The sequence below is a fragment of the Aotus nancymaae genome, unplaced genomic scaffold, assembly GCF_030222135.1.
Source record: "Aotus nancymaae isolate 86718 unplaced genomic scaffold, 86718_ANA_hifiasm-v0.15.2.pri h1tg000022l_1, whole genome shotgun sequence".
Taxonomy (NCBI): Eukaryota; Metazoa; Chordata; class Mammalia; order Primates; family Aotidae; genus Aotus; species Aotus nancymaae.
In genome coordinates, this window is record NW_026988435.1 from 31,179,372 (window position 1) to 31,206,756 (window position 27,385).

A 27,385-nucleotide genomic window follows, 5' to 3' on the forward strand; every position below is an offset into this window, starting at 1 on the left:
ATATATTCTTTTACACACACATATATTCTTCAACAGTTATATGATTTCTCTAAAAATTATAAAGAAAATGGCCAAAAAGATAACTTTTTCATTTACCCAGATATTTTCTGATTCAGATGTTATTTTCTTGTTTTTTTTGAGAATATGTCTTTTCTTTGCTATCATTTTCTCTCAGCCTAAAGAATTTCCCTTAACATTTCTTGTAAGGCAGGTATGTTGGTGATGATGTACCCTTAATTATTTTATGTGACAATATTTATATTTTACCTTCACTATTGAAAGATGTTTTGCTGAGTATAGAATTCTGGGTTGACAATTTGTGTGTGTGTGTGTGTGTGTGTGTGTGCATTTTCAACACTGTAAAGATGTTATTTCTATTTTTTCTTTTCTCCATAAATTCTGGTAATAAATTAACCATTAATTAGAATCTTGTCTCTGGCATGTAACATATTGATTTTCTCTTGTCACTTTCCAGATATATACTTTATCTCTGGCTTTCAAATATTTGACAGCAATTCACCTAACTTTTAGCTTAATTTTTACTTGATATCTATCAAGCATCTTATATCTGCAAATATATATCTATCATAAAACTTGGAAAATATAAAACAGTTTCTTAAATAATTTTTCTCAATTTTCTTTCCTTCTACTATTATAATTACACATGTATTGAATTGTTTGATATCAAGATCATCTAACAAGCCCCTAAGTCTCTGTTCATCTTTGAAAATGTTTTTCTTACTGTTTTACATCTTATATAAATTTAATTGATTTATCTTACTTTCCTCTCTCATACTTACTCAGTTATCAGTTCCAATCTAGGAAAATTCCTTTACTTCAGAAATTTTATTTTTAGTTCTAGAATTACTAATTAATTCATTTTTATTGTTTATTTTTCCCCATTTGGCATACCTATTGTGGCACAGAACCAGTTTCCAGGATGAAGCAGAAAACCAGGAATATATACAAAGGGAACTTTGAGAGAAAAGACAAAATGCGTTTTTACAGAGGTGGTTATGTAATATTTGTGGATAGTTTTGCCCATGTATTTGGCTATGATAACTTAGGGCAACTTGAATGTAATAGTAAAATATTATGGAAATGCTATGAAACATTTGTTACTAGGTAACATAGTTCACTAACATAACTATTGTTAGTTCTTGGAAGGTGGCCATGTTATGAGCTTATACTCAATTATCTAATTCATAAAGAATCTTAATTAAAAAGGAACTTTGGGGAGTGTTCTCTAGATATGTTTAATGCCATCATGGGACTACTGAAATAATTTTCCTGTTATCATAATATTATGGAAAGGTACAGAAGCCTAACAAGGGACTACTGAAATAATTTTACTGTTATCATAATATTATGGAAAGGTACAGAAGTCTAACTAGAAAAGGTAGAGAAGTGTTTATGTAAGTGCTTAAGAGATGTTCACACAATGAAGCGTTGCATACATATTACACATAGCAACAGATAAAGTATAGCAGTATTTAATGTGTTCCTTAGTAAACAGTGACAGGTAAGATTAGGTTGACATATGTTTATTGCTAATTGAAGAATTTTAACTATTGAAATACCTTAATAATAAAAACAATATTGCAATTCAGTTATGTAAAAACATTTTTGGTCTTATATTAGATATACTGGTAATGTTCTGGAACAATGCATGAAAACATACATATACATCCTTGTTTCTATACAGAACAGTGCATTCAAACAGCATTTTACCTGATAAGTTATCTCATTTTCCTCAACATAGAATTAAGCCAAAACACTCTGTGCAGCCATCATAGAATTTTCATAAGCTAAAGCTCCTGTACATCCATCATGGAAGGATGTCCCATATACATAAGCAGTATCTGATTATGCAGAATTCTGAAAAGTTCAAAATGTATTTGAAATAATTTGGAGAGAAAGGGATTCTAAAGTGAGTTTGTTGACTACTTCAGTTAAGACAGCAAAAAATATCACAGTATAAGCATACATACAATAACAAAAATTAGAACAATAAAGATGAAAAGACAAAATCATTCTAGACAGGAAAGGGTATTCTGTCAAGCTAGTTCCCAATTCTTCTTCTTTTCTTTTCTTTTTTGAAAATATTAAATTGACAAATAAAGCATACATTTATTATGTATAACCTGTTTTGAAATATATAGAGAGTGAAATGGCTAAATTTAGCCAATTAACATATGGATTACCTCACATACTTATTTTTTTGTGGTGAGAATACTTAAAATCTACTCTTTCAGCAATTTCCATAATGTAATATTATATTATGATAAACTATAGTCACCACGTTGTACCATAGATTTTCCAACTATTTTCTACCAAATTTTATTTATCCTTAGGTCATTGAGTTTTACTTTTATTTTCTTTATTTCACTCAACTTTTAAGGATTCCTTACTTTCCTTCATTGACTTCTGGTCTACAGTGTAATAAAGAACATTTTCCCATTAGTAAAAATAAAGGTAAATTGTGATAATTGTCATTATAATATTATATGTTTTTTTTTTTTTTTTTTTTTTTTTTTAAGAGAGAGAGAGAATAGGAAGGAGGAAAAAGGAGGAGAAAGAGAGAGAGAATGGGGAGGACGGAGAAGGAAAAGAAAGAGGGAGAGAGAATGGGAGTATTGCTTTCTTGCCCAGGCTAGAATGCAATTTAGTAATGGGTATTGAAAACCTCTTTTATACTGATAACTATACTTAATGATGTAGTCAGGAAGGAATAAGGGAAGAAGATAACAAACAAACAGCCAACCAATATTTAATTTAAACCTATGAAATGCTATGCGATTACTGAGGAGTGATTTACTTCCAATTATATAGTCACCTTTGGAATAGGTGTGAGGTGGTAATGTATGTTTTGTGTATTTGAAGTGGAGAGTTCTATAAATGTTTATTAAGTTTACTTGTTCCGGGTCTGAGTTCAAGTTCTGAATATCCTTGTTAATTTTCTATCTCATTGATCTATAGAATCGTTAGCTCTTCTTGTTGCATTGATCCTTTTGCCATTATGTAATGTCATTCCTCGCCTCTTTTGATCTTTGTTGCTTTAAAGTCTACTTTATCAGAGGCGAGAATTGCATCTACTGCTTTTTGTTTATTAGTTTATTTTTACTCTCTGTTTGATTGGTAAATCTTCCTCCTTCTCTCTGAGTCTTTGTGTATTGTTGCATGTAAGATGGGCCCGGATGCAGCATACCGATGGGTTTTGGCTTTTTATCCAATTAAAATATATATAAGTTTAATACCGGCGTTTGATGCTAGCTGGCTGTTTTGCCCATTAGTTGATGTAAATTTTTTATTGTGTTAAAGTTCTTTGCTTTTTGATATATTTTTGGAAAGGCTGATATTGGTTGTTCCTTTATATGTGTAGTGCTTCTTTCAGAAGCTCTTGTAAAGCAGGCCTGGTGGTGGTGAACTCTCTAAGTACTTGTTTGTTTGCAAAAGATTTAATTTTTCCTTTGCTCATAAAGCTTAGTTTGGCTGGATAGGAAATTCTGGGTTGAAAGTTCTTTTCTTTAAGGATGTTAAATATTGGTCCCCACTCTTTTCTGGCTTGTAGGGTTTCTGCTGAGAGATCTGCTGTAAGTCTGATAGGTTTCCCTTTATGGGTAACCTGACCTTTCTCTCTGGCTGCCCTTAGTATTTTCTCCTTCATTTCAACCCTAATAAATTTGGCAATTATGTGCCTTGGGGTTGGTCTTCTTGAAGAATATCTTTGTGGTGTTCTCTGTATTACCTGGAGTTGAATATTACCCTGCCTTGCTAGGTTGGGAAAATTTTCCTGAATGATATCCTGAAGAGTATTTTCCAACTTGGATTCATTCTCTTCATCACATTCAGGTACACCTATCAAACGTAAATTAGGTCTTTTCACATAGTCCCATATTTCCTGGAGACTTTGCTCATTCCTTTTCATCCTTTTTTCTGCATTCTTGTCTTCTCGTTTCATTTCACTGAGCTGGTCCTCGACTTCTGATATCCTTCCTTCTGCTTGATCAATACGACTGTTTAAACTTGTGCATGCTTCGCGAAGTTCTCGTGTTGTGTTTTTCAGCTCCATCAATTCACTTATATTCTTCTCTAAATTGTCCATTCTCATTAACATTTCGTCAAACCTTTTTTCAAGGTTCTTAGTTTCTTTGCTTTGGGTTAGAACAAGTTCTTTTAATTCACAGAAGTTTCTTATCACCCACGTTTTGAAACCTGCTTCTGTTATTGGAACACACGTGTAATCTATTAAGCCTTGTTCCATTACTGATGAGGAATTGCAATCCCCTGTAGAGGGAGAGGCATTCTGATTTTGAGTATTCTCTACCTTTTTATGCTGGTTTCTTCCCTTCATTATATATTTGTCCGTCTGTCGTCTTTATAATTACCGACTTTCTAACTGGGTCTCTGACGTCCAACTTGTTGATTCCCTGCGCCGAAATCTGAGCAATCCACTGAGCCGGCCAAAACAGCGGTGTTAAGATTGATGGTGCTTTTCTGCCCGGGAATCTCCGGACTCTGCACCAAGAACTGGCGTGCTAAGGCACCAGCAAAACCGCCACGTCGGCCACAAGAGTCGCCCTGGCGACCCGTGGAGCTCCTCCACTGGGAATCTCCTGGTCCGTGAGCAACTAATATTCGTCTGAAAGTGTGGCATCCTCTCGTTCTTTGCGCTTTCACTGGGAGGTACGTGCCTGAGCTGCTAATCATCAGCCATCTTGGATCTCCTGCATTACTTTTTAATGTATAATATTATATGTTAGGCTTCTTCTATAGCAAATAATTAAGATTCATCTTTACTAAATTAATACCCCATCACCAAAAAGTTTTGTTTGTGTTTTTCGGGGAAGCAGTTACTTATTTCATTAACTTAGAGGGTCAGAGAGTCAATTTCAGTTCTAACTCTTCCTAATAATTCAACTGATATCAGAAAATCCTTACTCTGCTCTCCACTGTTTTTTAAAAATTTTTTTAGTCAAATTTTATTTGTTACTAAAAATAGCTACAAAATTTGTATGAATAAGACTTCAAAAGCACAGAAAATAAAAGTAAAACTGGAAAAATTGAATTATGTCAAACTAAAATGCTTTTGCACATAAAAGAAGAAAATCAAAAGAATAAAGAGAAAATTATTGAATCAAACAAAATATTTGCAAACTGTTTCTCAGACAAGGGATCAATACGCAGAATGTTCAAGGAACTTAATACAAAAAATTATTTTTAAATAGGCATGAATAGATATCTCATTTTAATATGAGCTGAATAGATATCTCTCAAAAGAAGACAAGCAAATGGCCAACAGATATTTTTTAAGAGCTCAAAATTACTAATCATCAGAGAAATGCATATCGAGACCACAATATTTTCTGACACTAGTTAGAATGACTGTTATCAAAAGCCAGAAATTACAAATGCTGGAGAGAATGTGGAGAAGGGTAAATTCTTATATGCTGTTGCTGGGAATGCAAATTAGAATGGGCATTATGGAAAACAGTATGGAAGTTCCTCAAAAAATTAAAAATAGGGCTACCATAAGATCCAGCAACTTCACTACAGGGCATATTTCTGAAGACAACAAAATCAGTATGACAAAGAGCTACCTGCACTCGAATTTTTACTGTAGCACTATTCACAATGGCCAATATATTCAATCAACCTAAGTGTCTATCAACAGATGAATGAATAAAGAAAATGTGCTATCTATACACAATGGAATATTATTCAGCCATTAAAAAGAAATCATGTCATTTGGAGCAACACAAAGGAGCTTGGAGAACAGTATGCTAAATAAAATGAGACAAGCACAGAAAGATAAATACACCTGTGTTTTACCCATATGTGGAAGCTACAATGTTGATCTCAGAGAGATAAAGAGCAAAATAGTGGTTACTAGAGGCTAGCAAGTGTGTGGGAAGGAGAGATGGTGAGAGATTGGTTAACATACACAAAATTGTAGCTTTAAAGGAGGAATAAGTTCTAGTTTTCTATAGCACTGTAGGATGAGTATAATTAACAATAATTTGTTGAACATTTTCAAATATCAAGAAGAGCAGATATTAAATGTTCCCAACACAAAGAAATTATAGATGTTTGAGATGATGGTGATACTTATTACCCTGATTTGATTATGTATATATGCATCAAAATGTCACATTGTGCCTGCAAAAAGTATAGTTGTTATGAGTCCACTAAAAATAATAATAAAGACAGGCCAGGTGTAGTGGCTCATGCCTGTTATCTTGGCACTTTGGAAGGCCAAAGAGGGTGGATCACTTGAAGTCAGGAGTTTGAGACCAGCCTGGCCAACATGGTGAAACCCCATCTCTACTAAAAATACAAAAACTAGCTGGGTGTGGTGACACATGTCTGTAGTCCCAGCTACTTGGGGAGCTGAGGCAGGAGAATGCCTTGAACCTGAGAGGCAGAGGTTGCAATGAGCCAAGGTTGCACCACTGCACTTCAGCCTGGGCTGTTAACAGAGTGAGACTCCATCACAAATAATAATAATAATAATAACAAAAAATAAATTAAAGGAAAAATTAGCATATTAAAAAGTAATAAATTTTATTTAAAGTAACCCTATATATCATTTTCATGCATGAAAGCAATAGTCAGTCTGAAAATGTTCTAAACCAAAAGACAATATTTTTGTAGTATTTTATTAAAAATGGATTAACATCAAGGAGTAAAATTTAAAAGCAACAAGAATAAACAAATATATGGTAAAATGAAGGTAGTAAGGTTGGGCACAGTGGCTCATGCCTGTAATCCCAGCACTTTGGGAAGCTGAAGCAGGAGGATCTCTTGAGTCCAGGAATTCAAGAATAGCCTGGGCAACATGATGAGACCCCAACTCTACAGAAAATAAAAAATTAGCTGAGTATGGTGGTGAGTGCCTGTGGTCGCAGCTAATCGAAAGGCTGAGGTGGGAGGATTCTTTGAGCCTGGGTGGTTGAGGCTCTAGTGAGACGTAATCACACCACTGCACTGGAGCCTGGGCAACAGAGTGAAACCGTGTCTCAAAACAACCCAAAAAAAGGTATAAGTAGTAAATAAAAGTACAAAAGTTATAAATTATGAGCATAAAATAAATATATTTTAAAAATTATTTGAGAGATTAAGAACAATAACTAGGAAATCATTTGAAAATTGTGAACATTAGGGATGACTTTACATATTTGCAGGAAGAAATCCTGTTACATGTGTTTATACCTTAATAAGAAAATGCTGGTTTATATATATATCGGTTGCAATGATCATAATAAGAGGCATTGCTTTTTAAAACTGTCTTTATTACATTCAGAGTTTTGCTTACAGTTAGATCAAGATATTTTCTGTAGGGTGCTCAGATACTTAACGAAAGAACAAGTAAAGAGATGAATATATGTAAAAACTGTAGACAAAACAAACAAAAACCATTCAGATTACATCAAGTGTCTCAAAGAGCCATTTCAGAGCCAAACAAAAAGTTGGGAGCTCCAAATAGTCTCTGGACAGGGCCAGAGGGAAATTCCTCTTTGCTACTTAAATAAATTTATGCTTAGGACTCAAGAGGCCCCAAGAAAGTGTGAGTGGAGGCCGCCAGAACCCCTGAAGAAGTGGTGACTGAGAATCCAGGCTGAGTTATTCTTTCCCTGATCTTAGTCCTATCTGCCCCTTCTCCTCATATCTAGCTTGGATCATGCTTCCCCACAGATATCAGTGTGGACTTTAAAAATATGCCTAAATGCCATATTTGGTTAAGAATTAGTCTCAAAGGCCTGTTACAGAAATACAAAGAACAAAAACACATTTGTGTGATCAGAAAATTCATCTGATGGTCATGAACCCTTTTGTGTTTTACATTTTGTTTTATATATATATATTTTTTTCAAGACAGGGTCTTGCAGTGTCTCCCAGGCTGTAATACAGCAGTGCAATCATAGTTCACTGCAGCTTCAAACTCCTGGTATCAAGTGATCCTCCCGCCTTGTCCTCCCAAAGTGCAGGATTACAAATTTGAGCCACTGTGTCTGGCCTCATGAATTCTTATTATTCAAATCTGTTTAAATTATTTTTCACCAGACAGATTTGTGAGAAGGGAAAGTTGAGTAGCTAATGGGTAGGGAAGGAGAGCTGGGAGAGACACAGGCAGACACTGAGTAACGAAAAAGCTTTTGTAGTAACCTTGATCCAAGTCCTTGACCAAAAATAACAACTAGGTTCTAGTCTCATCTTACTCCTCATCACCTCTATGATTTCAGGTAAAGCAATCATCAATCTCAAGCTTTAATTTTCTCATCTCGCAAAAAAAAAAAAAGAGGCAATATTTTGAAATAACGCATGTGGACATGCTTTGTTGTTTCAAATGCTCCAAGGTTGATGTTAGTGTTATTATCAAATGTTTATTAATGTCAACCAAAGCTGGCTCCCAGTTTTATAATGGCAATATGATAATCAATAAACCCTAGCCAGACTCGAGCTGTTTACAAGCTGTGTGGAAGATTAAAGGATCAAACTATAGCAGGAGCATTGTTGTAATTATTACCATTATGTCAGCTAAGCAGGCAAAAACATTTTAATTTTACTTAAATTGCTACAATGAGATTCGAAAGAACACATTTTTGGAAAGGATAATATTAGAAACATATAAAAACCATTTTCCTGGAGTTGACTAAAATAAATGTTTAACTGGCTCTCTATGATATGAATTATTACTTCATAGACTTTTACTAAGTCAGTAAGCCAGTTACAAACTCTATTACTGAAGCCAGTCTCCTCTTAAGTTTTTCTTCTCACTATCTGAGTGAACCTACATAAAGTCTTCAGCAATATAGACTTCAGCGTCTTTGTCTACACTTTGACTCTGTTGGATTAAATGCCTCTGGTGTTATTATTCTATGATTCTCTCACTCTTTATTTTGCATGGCTAAACTTAGACCAATCACATAGAGAGAGGAATAACATGGGATTTTCCAGTAGATCTGATATCCTAAATAAAGTCTTTAGGATGACCACCCTTCATGATTATAGTGCTGCATCTGTGATGAAACAATTTTGTAATTAACTTGGAATTCTTAATCACATTTTCAAAATAACACATGTATTAGTTTATTTTCACACTGCTATAAAGAAATACCCAAGTCTAGGTAATTTATAAAGGAAAGAGGTTTAATTGATTCACAGCTCTGCATGACTTGCCGAAGTCTCAGGAAACTCACAATTTTGGTGGAAGGCAGCTCTTCATAAGGCAGAAGGAGAGAGAAGTGTGTGAGTGCAGGAAAAGCTACCATTTATAAAACCATCAAATCTTGTGAGAATTCACTCACTATCATGAGAACGACATAGGGGAAACTGCCCCCATAAATCAATCCCTTCTCTCTCTCGACACGTGCGGATTGCATTTTAAGATACGATTTGGGTGCTGACACGAAGCCTAACCATATCAACGTACTTCAATTTTATAATGTCTTATCTTTTCTTACTTATTACACATGTGCAAGAAGTAATTATCAATTCTATGAAAGGCAGATTTAATCCTTAGGGACAGGAAGCAGATTGGGGCCAAACAAATCTTTTGGAGGTGATGAAAATGTTCTATGTCTTGACTATATTTGTGATAACACAGGTGTATGTATTTATTTAATCTCATCATACTATCCATTTGAAACAGTTGTATTTCCTTTTATGCTATTTATACCTCAATCAAGTTGATTTAAAGAAGAAATAATACACCTAGGATTTTCATTGTTGTCATCGCGTTATCTTTCTTCTGATCTCTTCTCTGTCACATGATTAATTATAAAAATAAGAAATAAAATTCAATATCTTCATCCATCCTCATAGTTGCCTATTAGAGTGTAGGCTATCCTTAATATATTTATCTACTCTCTCAACTTTTGATTAAAATATTTTGATATTTAGTTTTTTGTTCAATTTACTTAATGAGCATATTACTATGAGAATGTATAAGTCATTTTATCACCTTTGTCTTCCCCATATATCTATGCAAAAGTTAAATATATGTAAACCAATAATGTTCCAGGAGCATACCTGGTATGCTTTTGGTGTTTAATAAATGTTGGTTGAATGAATGAACAAACAATACTGTCCTGCCTATAGCCACATCACTATTTTCTTGAACAACACAAATTTGAAAAAGTTAAAGTTTTGCATTCAATGGTGATGGAGCAAGTATATCTATTATTAAACGAAGGTATAAACTGAAACAAAAACTTTTTATAAAAATAACTAGATATATAATATCTATAATAGCTAGTAATCCTAATAGCTGTGTAACTCCAGGATGCATTTCTGTCAGATGATCTAACTTTGTTTGATTTAGTGTCTTATTCATAAATCCATCCCTTGGGATTATTTTATCTAGATATTTCTTTGTATAACATCAATTTCTTTGATCCTTTTCCATTCAGGCACTCTTTTAATAGTTATCTCCTCAAATTACATTGGGATTTGTGAATCCCCTTTTAATATTTCAAAAAAAAATCCTCAAATTTATTTCTAACCCATAACAATTAATCCCCCAATTTCTGTGAAAGGATTTATGAATAAGCAGAGACATTTAGTTATGTATAACTCCCAGACATTAAACTTTGCTGTGGATTTCAACGGTTTTTCTTGTGTCTTATGTTTTCATGATAATCATTGAGCCCTTCGCTGTCCAAATGCTGTGATACCCTTAAGGAGAAATGTTTTCCTGTGGTTTTTAATAAAGGGCAGAGCAAATCTTGGTTTATGAAGATTGAGAAGTATAATCACCCTATTTAACGTTAATCCCAACTTCCTGTCTAACTCGCTTTCAAAGGAATTTAGCTTTAAATTTTAATTTTTTTAGAAAATATAAATGGAGAATTAAGATAAACAGTAATTATAAAAATTTTATAATCACAAATTGAGAGAATTTCTATAATAATAATAAATTTATTGATATAATGTTAGCATTCCATTTATTATGATCTAAAATAGTAGCAAGTAATGAATATAATGCAGGGTCACTTGAAAATCATATTTGCAATAATGCATACATTTAATATATAGAAACACCTTTCTTAATGCTAATAGATAACATTTCTTGACTATTTACCATTATCAAGTACTATTCTTAATGTTTTAAATTCAGTCTTCACAATAATCCCAAATATTAGATATTATTTCAAATGCTATTTCATAGGAAAATGAAACCCAAATAAGTTAAAGTCAGCTACCTGTTGTGTAACTAGAAGTCATAGAGCTGAGATTTTTAATTCCAGACAATCTGGACCAGAACCCTTGCTTTTAATCAATATGTTAAACGACCTCAAAATAATACTATAACTTTTAAATCATGCATTTGGAATCATTAAATGCATCATCAAAAAGCAAGTGGATTGCTTGAGTAAAATTTTTCAAAAATTGAAGAAAAACTGAAAGAGATTTTATTTTTCCCACCAGAAAGAAGAAAAGAGCTTTAAAAGATAGGAAAAATAATACTGTTATTTTTCATTAAAAGGTATATTATCAATTACCACCAATATTCCTTCCTCAAATGTTAAGTAGATAATGAGGACTGGAACTCTTTATCTCTAAAGGATGACCTGAAACTGTGGAAAAGGAGGATGCATTAGAACACACAATCAAAGCATCATTTTCAGATACCTGAGTCTATCTTCTCATGGATACAATGACCTAGGTACCATCATAATGCCCATATCCTACTGGCTCCTCAATTAATTTTCTTGCTCTTCAGAAACCCTGGCAGTGGCTCCTCCTAGATTGTTCATAAGCCCCACAGCCCCTGGCACAGCTTCCTTGGAAAAGTTGTCAAGCATCTTTGATATCCAGTGACTACACTGATCCCGGTTCTAAGACATTCTCATGGTCAGCCATCAAGTTACTGGGATGCCATAATTAGTCTGAGAAAATAATTGTCAGAACCAGACCATCAATTCTATATTTAAGCCTTGACTCCAAGTAGATCTTATGGCTATAGTGCTGTTTACTAAGAAGATCTCAAAGAATCTAGAACTGACATAGTGAATTCTTTTGGCACAACGTCGAATAGAATTTCTCTCCTGACTCCATGTGCGTTTGTCACAACCAAAGTGCTTGAGAAGGGAACTACTGTAGGAAACCCATGCAACACCATCAAAGGCAACCAGTGGTTGCAAAAGCCACCTATGCGACTGTGATCTCTGGAAATACCAGCTCAAGGCTTTTTATCTGAGTCGATCTGATGTAGCCTCACTGACCTTCTTTATTTTCAGTTGTGATCTGGATTAGATGACAATTCCAGTGATTGGTTTAGACCTATATAGTTAGCTGACATTTGTTCAGTATGTCAAGGAGTCTGTATGTCTACTTCCTACACACCTGCTAGGTCTCAGCTTAGTTATCTGCTATAGATTGTGTATTAAAAGAATGACTGATCGGTCTAGGCCTGGCTTATTCCTTATCTGCTACCTGTAAGGCCCGCACAAACTGCCCATGTGTTATGTAGTCCCCTTTCACTTTCAGGCCTTCAAACAAATACAATGTATCTTAGACTTCAGTAGTTCAGTTTTATTCTTCCAGCAAATCTTCTAGGGCACAGCTCACAGCAGTAGCCCTGCAGAGCTATTTACTCTTCAGTGACAAGGACCTTCTCTTCCTCTTCACGGTAATGATGCATCTGTATGGTTACTCTCTGGGTCTGCTTATCACCCAAAATTTGAAGCTGCTTAACTTTTAAAATCTTGACGTTCTTCACATGTACCCCAAAACCTAAAATGCAATAAAAAAATAAAAAATAAGATAATAATAATAATAATAATTTAAAAAAATCTTGATGCTCAAAATGTCAATATTGGAATAAATTTTCTTCTCCTTCCACATTCTTGCTTTCATTACATCCCCTTCTTGTGCTTAACTAGATGCTTGTTTCTGTTCCTCCCACATTCCCAGAGTAAGTTGCCAATCCTCTTTCAGCCTTGCTTCCTATCATGTGCCTCCTGGCTACATCTTATGTCTTTATACCACAATGACGCTCTCACCACTAATCCTGGCTGGTTTGCCTCAGTGCGTCTGACGAACCTGGTTTTAACGCATTTTTAAATCTTCTATGTTTGGATAAAGCCAACTATTCCACCTCTTTGTTCCAACACCCAGGCTATTTAGAACTGGTTTAGAGCATCACAAAATGGTGACAATTGATGACCCTGCAAATTCCTGAACTCCAGCTTTAGACTGACACTTCCATACTGCCCAGAAGTGCTTCTACAAGTGCAATCAGCTCTCTCTGCTTTGCCATCTAAGAATTTTCTGCTTAGTACAAGATTAGCTAATGTAATAAACTCTTGGATTTCTAAAATAAGGAATATCACAGCCAATTCCTGCTCAGCCTGTCTAAATCTATAATCAACTACTTTGCAACAAAACCGATTTTTTTCTCCTACAGTATCCATTATGATAAAAGGCAATAAAAGGTATTTAGTAGCCCTTGTGAAACATCTGGTATTAGCCTTCTCCTTTCCCCCATTTAAATAGTCACTAAGTATGTAGATTGCATGGTTTTATTATTGCTCCTCTCAGTCTCCTACCCTGCTGTATTTCTGGCCACCATTGCCTCTTACATGGTCCCAAGGACACTGGCTATGCTCACACTGCTGTCTGAGAAATATTTCCATAATGCAATCCAAGCTCAATTATAGGACTGTGCATAATTATGCATTGTACAATCCTACTGATCTTTTCCTTTATGTAAGATCAAATCTAGACTATCATGCAAACCTCCCCTGTCTCTAGCCATTCCTCATCTTAAACACTTCATTTCAAGTAGCCTGATTTTCTCACCACTACCAAAGGCAAAGTGCTATTCTGTGCACATCTTTCTGTGTTGAAAACACAACACTAAATTGTTGCTGTATTTTGCAATTTTTTCTCTATATGCAAAGTGGACATATTAACGTCTTTTAGAATTCTCCATAAGTCACATATTATATGTGTACGCTTGCCAGAGACTGTATTGGGGTATTTCTGGGGATAATTGAATTTAGCTAGTGCTATAAAAAACCTACTTCATATCATCTGCAAAAGAATATATTGCAATTGCAAGTAATGAATAAAATATGTGGTGAAATCACTGCACAACCTAGTGTTTTGAATCACATTAAAATATTTAGCACTTATCCTGTGGCAACAAGAGTTCAAAATCTTGTATATATATTAACTATGGTTAATCAGCTTAACAATGGTGCAATTTCTACCGTTTTATTTTCACAGATGAAGACACGGCTATATGCAGAGGTACAGAAGCTTGCTCAAGATACACAGTTAGAAAGCAAAAGAGTTGGAGTTTTAACTTCAACAGTCTAACGCTAGGTTCTTTCTGTGTGTTTAATCAGTCAGCCAAACTGCCTCTTCAGAATCGTGCAAAATGTATGCTCTAAAAAGTAATGTCAATGTATTAGGTGTCAAACAGTAAATGAAATTCCTCAGAATACTACTCTCTGCCATATTAATAATATATTTAATACAACCACCAGAAAAATCAAGCCAAGAAACTCAGCCCTGGAGTTCAGACCAAGCTGGTGGCCAGCCAAGAAATAGACAAAGGAATGTTCAGTTTGGGGAAGTTGGGGTGTGTGCTCACATGGGCAGAGAGTAAGGGGTGATGTGTGGTCAAGGTTTACAGGTTAGGGCATGGATCAAGAGGTCATACCAGGGAAGGGAGTACAGGAAAGAATCCCATCCAAGTAAGAAATCATCAGATGTACTGTTCCATTTTTAAGCTGCCAAAATTAAGAAGGTAGGCGTGAATTTGCACAGGACCGTGGTAAACAGAAATTTCTGGGTCTGGCTTGGGATTTTACATAGCTGCATTATGGGGATATCACAATTTGATTTCTAAGCAAAGATCTCTTGATTTGAGAAGCTTTCCTGGACAGAGAGACTCCTCAAATTCCCAGAGTAGGGCAGGGATAAACGGGAGAGAGACAGCAATTGAGTATCTCTAATAAAGTGTCCCTGGTCCCAGATATTCCATTGTAAGTCTAGAGGTGAATATAGAAAGCTCTGCTCCTTAAAAGCTATGAGAACTTAAGAAAGATAATGACCATTTGTAAGCTAGGATCAGTAAGAGGGTCTGTTTTATATGGATCAATTAAGTGATAAGCATATTTTGAAATATAAATTGAACACAGCATTTTTAGGAATTTATAAACTTTACTTTGATAAGCAAAAACCTAGATAAATATTTGTATTCCTCTCCTCACATTTTAATAAGAATTCAAGCCAGAAAAAGTTAACTATGTTGATAGTCTTAGAGAAAAATTAGGTGTCAGCGTCCTGCAGAATTCTTTCCGTTACGATGAATCTTAACAGTTCATTTCTTAATAAATAGAATATGTTAATCAATTAACTGAGCTAAAGCTATTAATGAATAGAAGGGTAAATTAACTGAAATGTAACGTATTCTTCAATATAAGAAAGACACTGTTATCCTGGGAATCACTTTCTCTTTAAGATGGATATTCTGTCAATTCATAGACACATTAGTCACTGTGCCCTTATATGGCTATATGTGTAAGTTCTTCTAAAATCTCAAGTTAGCAAGTTTCTTTATTCCTAAAAGGTAAATATTAGAACCAGAGTATCTGGGGAAGTCACCACATTGCAATAAATATTGGGTCTCCCAAGCCAATTCTTAACATTTTGTTTTCTTAATAGCTTAAATTGTTTATACACATATGTTTGAACAATTCTTAAATCCAGTAGCTTAACAGAGTTGTATACAGGTGTAGAGGGGTCTCAGGTAGGCAGTTCCATGGAAAATCTGTTAAGTCAGGGCAGCAGAAATAATTCTGCTTATTCTTTGATTGTCAACCATAGTGGGGGATTGTAAAAATAATGGGAGAATTAACATAGAGGCAGCTGCTTATAATTGAGGGGTTGTCAGCTGACCACAAACATTTGTTTCCACTGAAATACTCCTAATGAAGGCGATACATTAATATGTATGTGATTATTGTTTTATAATATCTAAGAAGAGATCAAGAGGGTAATCAAATAATCATGTTACCAAGCAAGCAATGGACTCACTGCGTGATGAACATAGAAGTCAATACCATGGCACCAGCTTTTGAGAAAATAAAAGCTTTATTGAAAGTTGATTGGCAAGGAGACAAGAGGCAACACAAATGTGTCTCCCTGAGCTGGGGGCTGGAGCAAATTTTATAGGCAGAGAGTAATGATCTGATTGGATCTTGCAATGAGAAATGCTGTGAGGCATGCTCAGACTGGATCGTGCCATGAAGTGATGCCAGGGGCTTGATCTGATTGCATGCATTTATCATGACATGTAGTGTCCAGTTATTAATTCAGTCCCCCATTTCTCGGTATGATCACTTAGGTTCCACCCATGCTTGCAGACTCAGTTAACCTGGACATGTTCAGACTGCATCATTTGCATCCTAGGGAATCCATGGCAACTGAAAACTCACCATTTTATTACAAAGGGTTGAGTCAGATTATCCTGGTTGTGTGGTTATTAATCTACCACAGAGTTTTTGAAGATTTAACTTTGAATATCCTGCATCAGAACCGTCGGGAAAACTTGAGAATCATTGCAGAATGTGCAGAATCTTTGCTATTTTAGCCCTGTAATAGTCATGTTTGATTCTTTCTGGGCCTCTGCCAATGCTTTCAGAGAATATTCTTGAGAATCGTCCACTTTGTAGTTACCCATAAATGTGATCTTTGGTGACAGATTGCCTTCACTTCCCCAGGACTTCCAACAGTTGTGAGTGCTTTTGCTTCGCTGTATTATATTTCTTCCTACTCAAAATATAGAGAATGGCTTCTGCTTTCCAGACTGAATCCAAACTGATATGCTGAGGTGATAGAGAAATGCATAGAAATTAAAAATATGACTTCCGTTTTATTATCGCTAAGAACGAATCCTCCTTTTACTTTTATACTGGGTGATCTCCCACCAGAGTGTACCAATATGTGAATTGGTCAAAATAAACCATTAAAGTGTGTCAAAGAACTATTAGAACATCTATTTAAAGATAGTCTCAATTTTTATTAAATTCTAAAAACATAAGTGAATGTCAATATTTATTTGTGTAAGTTGTGAAAAAATACAACAAATACTCCCATAGCCACCAACAACCCTGATAAATAGAACTTCAGCAACATTGCTGATTTTCTCCTCAAATTCATTTTCTCTTTTCTGCTGTTTGCCTTTTTCACAAATTACATATTGGTAACACAACTGAAATTTTTGGTTTTCATTTCTTTATTTCTTTTGCAACTTGCTTTTTATTAACTAACACAATATTTTTAAGATTTAATTTATTTAGCTTCTCTAGTAGCTACAGTTGACCCTTTTTTACTACAGAAAAGTTTGCATTATGAGAATGTAACACAATATCTTATTTTTCTCTCTGTAATTATTATTGCTCATTTTTTGTTTTTGGGGTTTTTTTTTGTTCATGCATTTGTCTCATTCGTTGTGCTAGTACATACAGTGCCACTGTTATAAGCATTCAATATTCATTGTGAAACTACTGGCAAACATAGGTCAATATTTCTATAGAATATTTTCTCATGAGAAGTCTGGCTTGTTGGTTCTTCACATTCTCAGCTTTATTAGATAATGCCAAATTGCTTTTAAAATATTCCCACTAGTGTAAAATCTATCTACACTTTGTTTGTATGAGTTCCCGTTATTCTACATCCTTGCCAAAACTTCATGTTTTGGGACTTATTAATTTTTGCCCATCTGGTGGGTGTAAAATGGTATCTCATTGTGGCTTTAATTGGAATTCCCCTGATTACAAAAGAGGTTAAACTCCTTTTATAGAATTAAGGACTATTCATCAAAATACCCATTTGTGCATATTGCCAACTAGTATGTTTGGTTATTTATCTTTCTCTTAGTAATTTTTGGGAGATTTTCATTTGTTCTGGATAGTAATCCTTTGTTAATTACATAGTTGTTGAACCAGTATGCATTGTATCTCTTTGCACTCTTTATATTTATTGCTACATAGAAATTATTAACTTTTTCGTCTGCTTTTTGTTCTTTTTAAAATTAACCCTTTAATAACATAAAGACAAAATTTTCTCCTGATTTTATTTAAAAATGTTTCATAACTTTGTATTTTGTTTGTATAGAAATTGAATTCACATTATAAATGTCAAAATTGGACAGGGATGTAAAAGAACATGAAAGCTCTTAAAGTACCTATACAAGTAAAAAATTAAGATAATAATTATGAATCCTGGGTCTAAACTTTTCATATTATTGTTTGTTTTGCGATTATAAAGAGAATACATTGAAAATAAAGTTGTAAACAATAATTTTACTTTGAAGTAAAAAAATTACTCATATGGTAATTTTACTGGAATATAGAGCACTTGCAGGTCACTGACATATTCAAAAATATAAATTTTGAATTGTGCAATAATGGAAAACAGTCCTTTGAAACTGAGTTAATGTGCTATATCTTTAGTAGAAAAGTAAAATAGACCTGGTAAAAAGGCACAGCTTTTTATATCTTTTGTATGTTAACTCTTATGAAATATTTTAAAAGCATCCAGACAGAGGCAACAGAAAAAATCTAGATTTATTTATTCCATTTGTTTTTTATGTATTATAATATTTGATCTTCTTACCTCTTTAATTTGACCTGGTTTGTTCAATTACTGCTATATAAACTGGTACTGCACTTTCAGAAATGTAATTTATAAAACATTGTTGTGAAAATGTTTGCTCTTTGTCTTAAAAAATTAAAAATTGAAAGTTTTACTATATTTGCATTCAAATTTCTTGAGATTCAAAACATTTTTATGAGTGTTCTAATATGCATATGCAGCAAAGTCCTAAATTAAGGCAATTTAGGATCTTTTTCCTTATATAAACATTCTATAATATAAAATGATGGTAAACTACTATTATTTCACTTTTTATGAACAAAATGAAAGAGAAAATTTTAGATCTCTCTCTACATTTGATTCTGGAATTCAATGGTCACAAAAAAGCATTAAGAGTTAACTTAGGAAGAATAAAATAAAAATCTAACTCCCTTTAAAGTGTTGTATTTTTATGGCAAGTATCTGGGTTTGTTTTTATAAAGTCTTTTAAAATTAGTTTGATGCAAGCTTTTATAAAATATAACATTGATATTTTGGAAAATAGCGGGGTTTAATTCTAAACTTCATTAAGTTAATATGTATCTGAATGAATTTGGAAAGTAATCTAACTTTTTTTCAGCCACAATTAGTTTTCTAAACTCCTATAGATCACACAGTTGTGTGAAAATCAAATGAAAAAGCATTGTAAACCTTAAGATTTTTATATTCCTATAATATAAGATGTGGAAATGAAACAAAACAATGTTATTATTTAGAAGTCCCAAAGGAAACTTCTAGTGAGTTCATTAAATTTATGTTACATCTATTTTGAAGCTAAATATTATGTTTTTTTGAACTACATATCATAAAATTAGAAGTTTCCCAAGAGAAGTTATAGATGAATTTATGAATTTAGCACTAGTTAGCTAAGAATATAATCTTGTTTTAATATTGCAGGCTTTCAGCCAGGATTATACCTCATACATTGCTTGAATATTTTCCTTAAAGAATATTTTGGAATGGAATTTAGCATTCACTGTATATGCCAGCCCTCAAGCCTCAACTAAGCTCAACTTGAAAAACAATGCTATACACATCACCCCAGCAGAAACTTTCTCACATTAATTATGAGATTCTGATTGGATCCCAGCAATCAACTCATATGGTGCCATATCCTCCACATTATTTGGAGAGTAGGCCATGATATTTATTACTGTTGGTCTGGCAGCTGTGTCTTTAAATTTGAGGTGGTTACAAATGGAAATGGGCCACATACCCCAAACTTACTTTCTTCTATTACTTCATTTTTTCTGGCACTTGTTGCAGTTATGGAATTTATATATTTCATAATACTGTCTCCTTAAGCAAGGATTAGCAGCAGCATTGACGATAAATATGATTGAAAAGAAACACATGATTTTTTCCAGAACAATAGAATGTTCATGGGTAGTGGATATATCCAATTCAAATGAAAGATTTATTAGTCTTCTCTTTTGCTTAGATTTGTTTGGTTCAAAAATAGTTTCAAAGATAAACAAATTATGTAGATTAGTAAGTTCAGGAATAGTGATTACCTTAAATGACAACCAAAAGTTGTATACTAATTTTGATGATTTCATATCAATATTAGTTACTTTAGGATTCATAAAAAGCAAAGGAAATATAAATATACATGTTAACTGTCAGTCTTTTTGTCTTTTGATAAAGGAATTGATTTTCTTTTGATGTGGTTAAGAATAATGTCAACCAAAACTAAATCCATAGGTTTTTATCACATTGAAAAAACCTAGATGTAAATACGAAAAGAAAATAATATGAAGAGAGAAGTACTGAACTTCAGAGCTTGAAGGAAAGACTTCCTACCATGAAGTCTGTTTATAGTAGAATAACTTTTGTCTTTTTCTCTGTTTCTCTATGTATTTATTAGAATCTCGCCCACATTAAACATGTCTACTGAAAGAGATTGTTTGCAAATTAGTGCCCCAAATGTACTTCCTTTTACATATACTTTTGGATAGTCACCCTTTCCTGCACTGACTTTTTCATTGCCATGTGATGTTCTCTTTTTAATGGGACAATAATATATGAAAAGTGTTTGTGTATGAAGCCTACCCTCTTTTGCTACTGAGAACCTGTCCTAAACCATGTAAACAAGCCCAGGGAAGACTCTTAGAGGGTGAAAGGACACTCAGTGACAGGGCCCACCTGTCCCCCCATTTGCTGTCACCTATTCCACCAGTTGGAGAAAAAGGTTAGCTACATGAACTCAGACTTCTGTAGTTCACCATTATCCAGCTGAACTACAGAATCAAAGACAAGTATGTGATGATTGTTTTTGCTACTGAGCATTGGAGGTTTTCTTTTTTAATAAGACAAAATGCAACTAATATAATTATCATCATTGTATTTTCAATAAAAGAGAAACTACAAAAGAAAGCAATCTGTAGCTAGTTTATTAATCTGATCTTTATTCTAACTTTAATTTGTATTTTCTAGAACTGAATTTTGGCAAATTTTTACATTTGCACATTTACACACTATTGGAGTATGGAAGTCTTATATATAACTTTTTATAGAATGACTTGAATACTACAACTAGTTAAATCAAATTTTAAAAAATGGCTCATGTATAATTCTGAATTTAAAGATTTTGAAATTAATTTTTAAAAGTCATCCTAATGCATTTTATGTACTGAAATTCTGTTTATGTTACTATGAAATGGAATCTTTGTTTAGAGCTTTTATCCTTGGATAATCTGTTGTTTGTAGCACTGTACCCAAGACAGAATTTGCATGTGCTTTTAAATGCCCTATGGTGATGCAAGATTTTTCTACATCCCTTTGTCAGACTTGCAACAAGAGTGCCTCATTTAATTGACTCACCGTGCTCAGCCACTTGTGGGAGGGAGCACATGAGTGAGTGAGTGTAGGATCCAGCAGGCCACTTTGGGCACCAGTAGAAGAAAGCTCCATGCGGGCCCTGTGGCGGCACCCAGGAGGGGTGCCTGTGACTCTTGAAGACCCAGACATATTGCAATGCTCTCTTAGCTCCACCATCCATGGACAGTGGTGTGTTATCAGCTTGGTGGGCCCCTTTCCTCGTCTCATGGGGTGACTGCTCTCAACAAGCAAGGGCAAAGGGCCAGTGTGACAGCCTTTTTGGAGTATCTGCCCTGAGTGGGTCCCAAGCTCTTGTCCAGTATCCAAGAGAAATGAGGTCACACAGACACTTGAAGGATGGTGGATGTGGAGAATTGTATTTAGCTATGGAAATGCCTCTCAGCAGAGAGGGGAGCTGGACAGGGGTTGGGATGGGCAGGTATGACTTCCTCTGAAGTCATGCCATTTCTCCTCCAAAGTCCAGCCATCCCTGTGAAGTCAAGTTGCCTCTCTCCAGTCAAGCCACTTTTCTCTCTTCTACTGACTTAGTCTGTGGTCTTTACAGGCACAGGATGTGGGACAAGGTGAGTCATAGGTAGTTTTGGAGAAGGCAACATTTGAGTGGTTAAAAGATGTTATTCAGAAAGAACCAATCAGAAGAGAGTGAGAAAACAGGGATAAAAGTTCTCACTTTAGGTGGCAGGTCTCAGGCTTTTCGGCTCAAAGGTGGGGTTTCGCTGGGGACCCTTCCCTGTCTGCTTAGAATTTCTCTGCCTCCTGCCTCTAGCAATAGGAAAATATATTCATGAAGTACAAGAGCTGCTGCCAACTCTCATGGAGATTCTCAAATGTAGTCTTCTGAAGAAAAAAATAATGCAAGGAGAAACAATCTGAAACAGGCTTTATAGAAATTAATATGTACTCTAAGCCAACAGAGCTGTTTCAGATCATGCCTTCACCTCCAGAAAGTACAAGAATAAGCATCTGAGGGAACAGTGGGCAGAGCAAATGCTGTGGAATTACAAAAGAAATGTTCACAAGACAACCCTGCAGGTAATAAAATAGGTTCTATATAGTGGTATTTATTTTTCCTTAAACTCCACTCACCTATATCTTTAGAATAAATTTGTATGTCTGTTTTATACCAATGTATTTTGTTCAAGTCCATATCAACATGAATTCTAAAAACTAGCTTGACAGCTATTTCTGCTAACTTCCTGAAAAGTAGCTGACTTTTATCTGGAAAACACATAGAATAAACCCAAGTTTCTCTCCTCTAGTCTTCTCGTCTCATTGGCATAGCACTATGTTCAATGTTGTCTTTGGGACCACCTCTCACACTCTCACAGTGACCTCTGTGTCAAGGGGGAACAATTATTGTCCTGAATCCCTACAAATACAACAGAAACAGGGCTATGCTTTCTAAGAAAATTTGACAAACTCAAGAAAAAATTGAAGTGAAAAAGAAAAGTAGATTATCACTACTATTATTCACTCTTAAAATCCAGAGTTCTAGGGTGCACCTCACCATCCCTGATTAAAACCTAGTAGCTTTCTATGTTGGAGTGGCCAACTCAGCCTGACCAACAGGAATGCCTTCCTGAAACTCCCTGCTCTTCTTTAATGATAAAAGATTTTATTCTTGTCTCCAAGTTCAAGTTTCATCACATTTTATTCTCCATATTTATATAATTCATGATTAATAATAAAACAATTCCCTTGGAGAATCTCTCCCAGCGGAAAATTGGCTGTATCCAAGGCACAGTAAACAAACATAGTTGTTGAACGTATATTATGCCAAGATTGTGTTTATTATGTTAATGATGCTATAGGTATCTCACCCTCAGTTGTCCTAAGTTTTTGATAACCGGAATGGGGCATCTCCTTTACATGATATTTCCACTAAAGTAAAATCACACATAAAAGTCCTTGTTGCTATGATCTGGTTTTATTCTACTCTCTACTTTGAGTAAATGCAGAGACTAAAACAAAGAAACAAATAAGACTACAAATATATTGCTAAAAATTCATTTTTGGTGCTTATTGTACTTTAAATCTCCATTTGGGAACCCTTTTTTTCAAACAATTTTTAAAAACAATTTTATTGTTTTTAAACAATGGTTTAAAGTTGATCAAGTTATGGTTTATGATCAATAATGGTTTATGATTAAGTTATTTCATGCAACTTTTATTGGTGAACAGAATACTTGACATCGTCTTATAAAGCATCTATGTGGGTTCCTATTTTAGTGTGTTCTACCTTATATGTGCATAATATTAAGCAACTCTTCTCTCAGAATGAAGGTGTAGACTCCCCTAAAGACAACCATTAATACCCCGAAGGCAAAAAAAAAGTTTACCACGTTCCCAGTGGTGGATTTCTAGCCACAAATCCTACTACAAGTTACCCATAATAACTGTAAGCAATTCATAGCAATATTGAAGTAGCCAATAGATTATCAGAAGGCACAGTACTGTGAGTCGTTCTTCTGGAATGCTAAGACAGAAATGTGAAAGATAAATGTAAAAACGAGCTGAGATATTAGGACCCTTCAGGAGAAACAATGGACCTGAGACATCAGGAGCTCTTTTGAAAGATGGCCTATTAAAGTTATCAAAAATCAACCTAACTTCAGGAAAGCCATGCAAGGAGGAGAGGTGGGCTTTAAAATGCCCACGTTAAGTAGCTTCTGGATGAGATCAGTGCATAAGAAATAACTCAATGGCTTACTACCTAGAGGCTTCAGTCCTTCCCTATAGTGAGTGATACGAACTTTGAGGAAAATCATTGTGTTAACTATTTTCGTGCTTACCAATGAGCTCAAAACTGTCTATAAATCTTCTGAGTAGACTGATACCAAGTGTACTTTACAATAGCAATTTGACTGTGAATACCTAGGTGAACCTCAGAAGGCCCTTGGTGCTTACTGCAGGAATCGTCAGATTACAGATGGTATGTAAAGGAATAGGGCTAGATAAAATTTTTAAGGAGGGTCAGCAGATAAGAGAAGAAGACATAGGACTGTACTTTGAGGCACTTCAGAAGTTAGAGGTCAAGGAGAAAAGGAGAAATCACGGAGGAAACTGAAAAAGAAACACCTACTGATGTGGAAATACAATGAAAAGAATGTGGTATACTGAAAACCAAAGGAAAAGGGTATCTTAAGAAGATAGGATAAATCACCTGTGTCAAATGTCACCTGATACTATAAAATAGAATATTGCCAGAAAGAGGGTGATGTAAGAGGTAATTATTTTTGGCTGGTCCTGTTCTGATTGGCTAATACCCATGCCACACCCTAAAAGGCAACATTAGTCCAACTTTTCTGGAATTTAGTTGAGCAGTGCACAGGGGAGTTAGAGTTGGTTTTAAGCATACTCTACCTTATCTCAAAAATGTCATGTTGGCAAGATCTTCAATGGCAAGAGTACGTGGAGACAGTGGATGAATGACCAGGAAGGGAAAGAAAAAAAGAAATAGGGCAAGGGACAGTTTGCCTTCTACATACATCAGTATTTCATTCCTTTATAAGAAAGGACCAAAGGAAATGGAATAGTTTTTCTCCATTTTTGCTATTCTTAAAGACTAAGAATTAAATTCCTTGTTAAAACTAAACTATATCAAAAGAGAAATACATAGAGAATAATAAATATTTGAGGAACTCATAGATATTGAGACTTATTAATCACCCTAAATATCTAAGGACAATAGAGAATAATAAATATTTGAGGAACTCATAGATATTGAGACTTATTAATCACCCTAAATATCTAAGGACAATACATAATTGTGGTTTTATGACTGATTAAATTTCAGTGTGATTGCTTCAGAATAGGTTGTGTGTGTGTGTGTGTGCATGTGTGTGTGTTTAACTATATGCTACATTTGGTGAACAGTCATTTCCCATTCTTCATATGGCACACTGCACTTTCTTTAATGACACATCTGGGCTGGGAAATGTCTCGATGAATAGAAGGTACAATTCCAGTCATTTAATACACCCTACTGCCAGTCAGTGCATGTTGCTTTTTGCTATTGACTTAAAAATTTCCTTTTGTTTTATCAACAACTTCACCTCCACTAAAAACTGGTTGTCAAGAATGACTACACCTGGCATTTTATTCATAAGGAAATTTCACATTACATCATAGTACTTGGAAAAAGAATGTGGAAAGTTGATGTCCTCTCAAATTCTTATGTTTTGCTTCACTTTTTTACAAGAAAGATATTATTAACAAATATTTACATGATTGACACTGGCAGTCAGAATGTAAGAAGCTACGCATCCAGCATACCTCAGCTGTGTAGCCATCAATCAAAATATTCTTTCAACCTGAAAAAAAAAAGCAGGGGTAACAATTTGGTTATATGGTAGTTATCTTCATGACCAAGCCAACTCATGGTAATAGACTATTCTATTCTATTAGTTTCTAATCCAACATGAGGCTGTAAGTGATCAAAATCATGTTATGTTTTTACATATACAATAAATCCCATTTTTTCAGAGCTAACTCGCTCATAATTGGTATTATCTAGACAAGAGCTAAGATGAGAACTTATCTCTACAATTTTTTTTTTTTTAATTAGCTAGGCATGGTGGTATCCCCTGTGGTCTGAACCACTCTGAAGGTTAAGGTGGGAGAATCTTTTGAGCCCAGGAGATTTAGAATGCAGTAAGCCATGATCGATCACACCACTGCACTCTAGCCTGGGCAACAGAGTGAGACTCTGTCTTAAAAAAAAGCAGACTCCCCATTAATAGTGCAAACAACATTTAAGGGGTGAGGTGTCGGTATCTATTCTGTGTATAATAGAAAACTTATTTGTTCAAAAATTTTAGTTGTGACCAAATGCAAGATGCTTAAGTCTTCCAGCAAATACTGACTGTAACATGATCTAAATAAAATTTATTTATTTATTGAGACAGAGTCTCACTTTGTCACTCAGGCTGGATTGCAATGGCACAATCAACTGGCTCACTGCAACCTCCACCTCTCAGGCTCAAGCTATTCTCTTGCCTCAGTCTCCTAAAGAGCTGGAATTACAGGCATGTGCCACCAGTGCCTGGCTCTAATTTTTGTATTTTCAGTAGAGACAGGGTTTTGCCATGCTGGCCAAGCTGATCTTAAACTCCTGACCTCAAATGATCCATCTGCCTTGGTCTCCCAAAGTGTTGAGATTACAGGCATGAGCCACTGCACCCGGTCAAGAATAAAATTTAAAGAGCAAATAAAAACCAAACTGTTGTGATTATACAGGTTATCATGAGTAATATTTGAGGCACACTTTCTAGAAAGAAATCAATAGCATCAATAGAGAAATAGATTCTTTGTAATTTAATCTAATTATTCAGATAACTTTATTACACATTTGTAAAACACTGAGAAGCAATAGGAATTGGCTGAAGACACTGACTTGGAAGTAGGAAGCTTGGCTTCAACACTAAATATTTTCTGGATTATTTTTAACCTTGATAAAGTACTCTTCACATCTCTAGGCCTTTTCTTAGCATATCAATTATATTTTGTTATTTAATAATTGTGTGTTTTTCAAGAACCTGTAATATTTTTATTAAAATTACACATGACTAAACTTCATGTAGATGTATTCTTTATGACATTTCTGTCCTTTACCTAATTTTATTTGCCTATAAAACATTGTTAGTATTATTGCTTAAAATACCTATCTTTTAGATCAATTAAAAATAAGAAAATAATATGGTTTTTATTCTACTTTCATTTACCCTTCCAACACCTTTTTTATGTAGATCTAAGTTTCTGACATAAATTATTGTTTTCTGCCTGAAAATTTCTTTAAATGTTTCCTGAGGACAGGTCTGCTGAAAAATATTTCCTCCATTTTTATTTCCCTAGAATAGCCTTTACTTATCTTTACTTTTGGAAAATAATT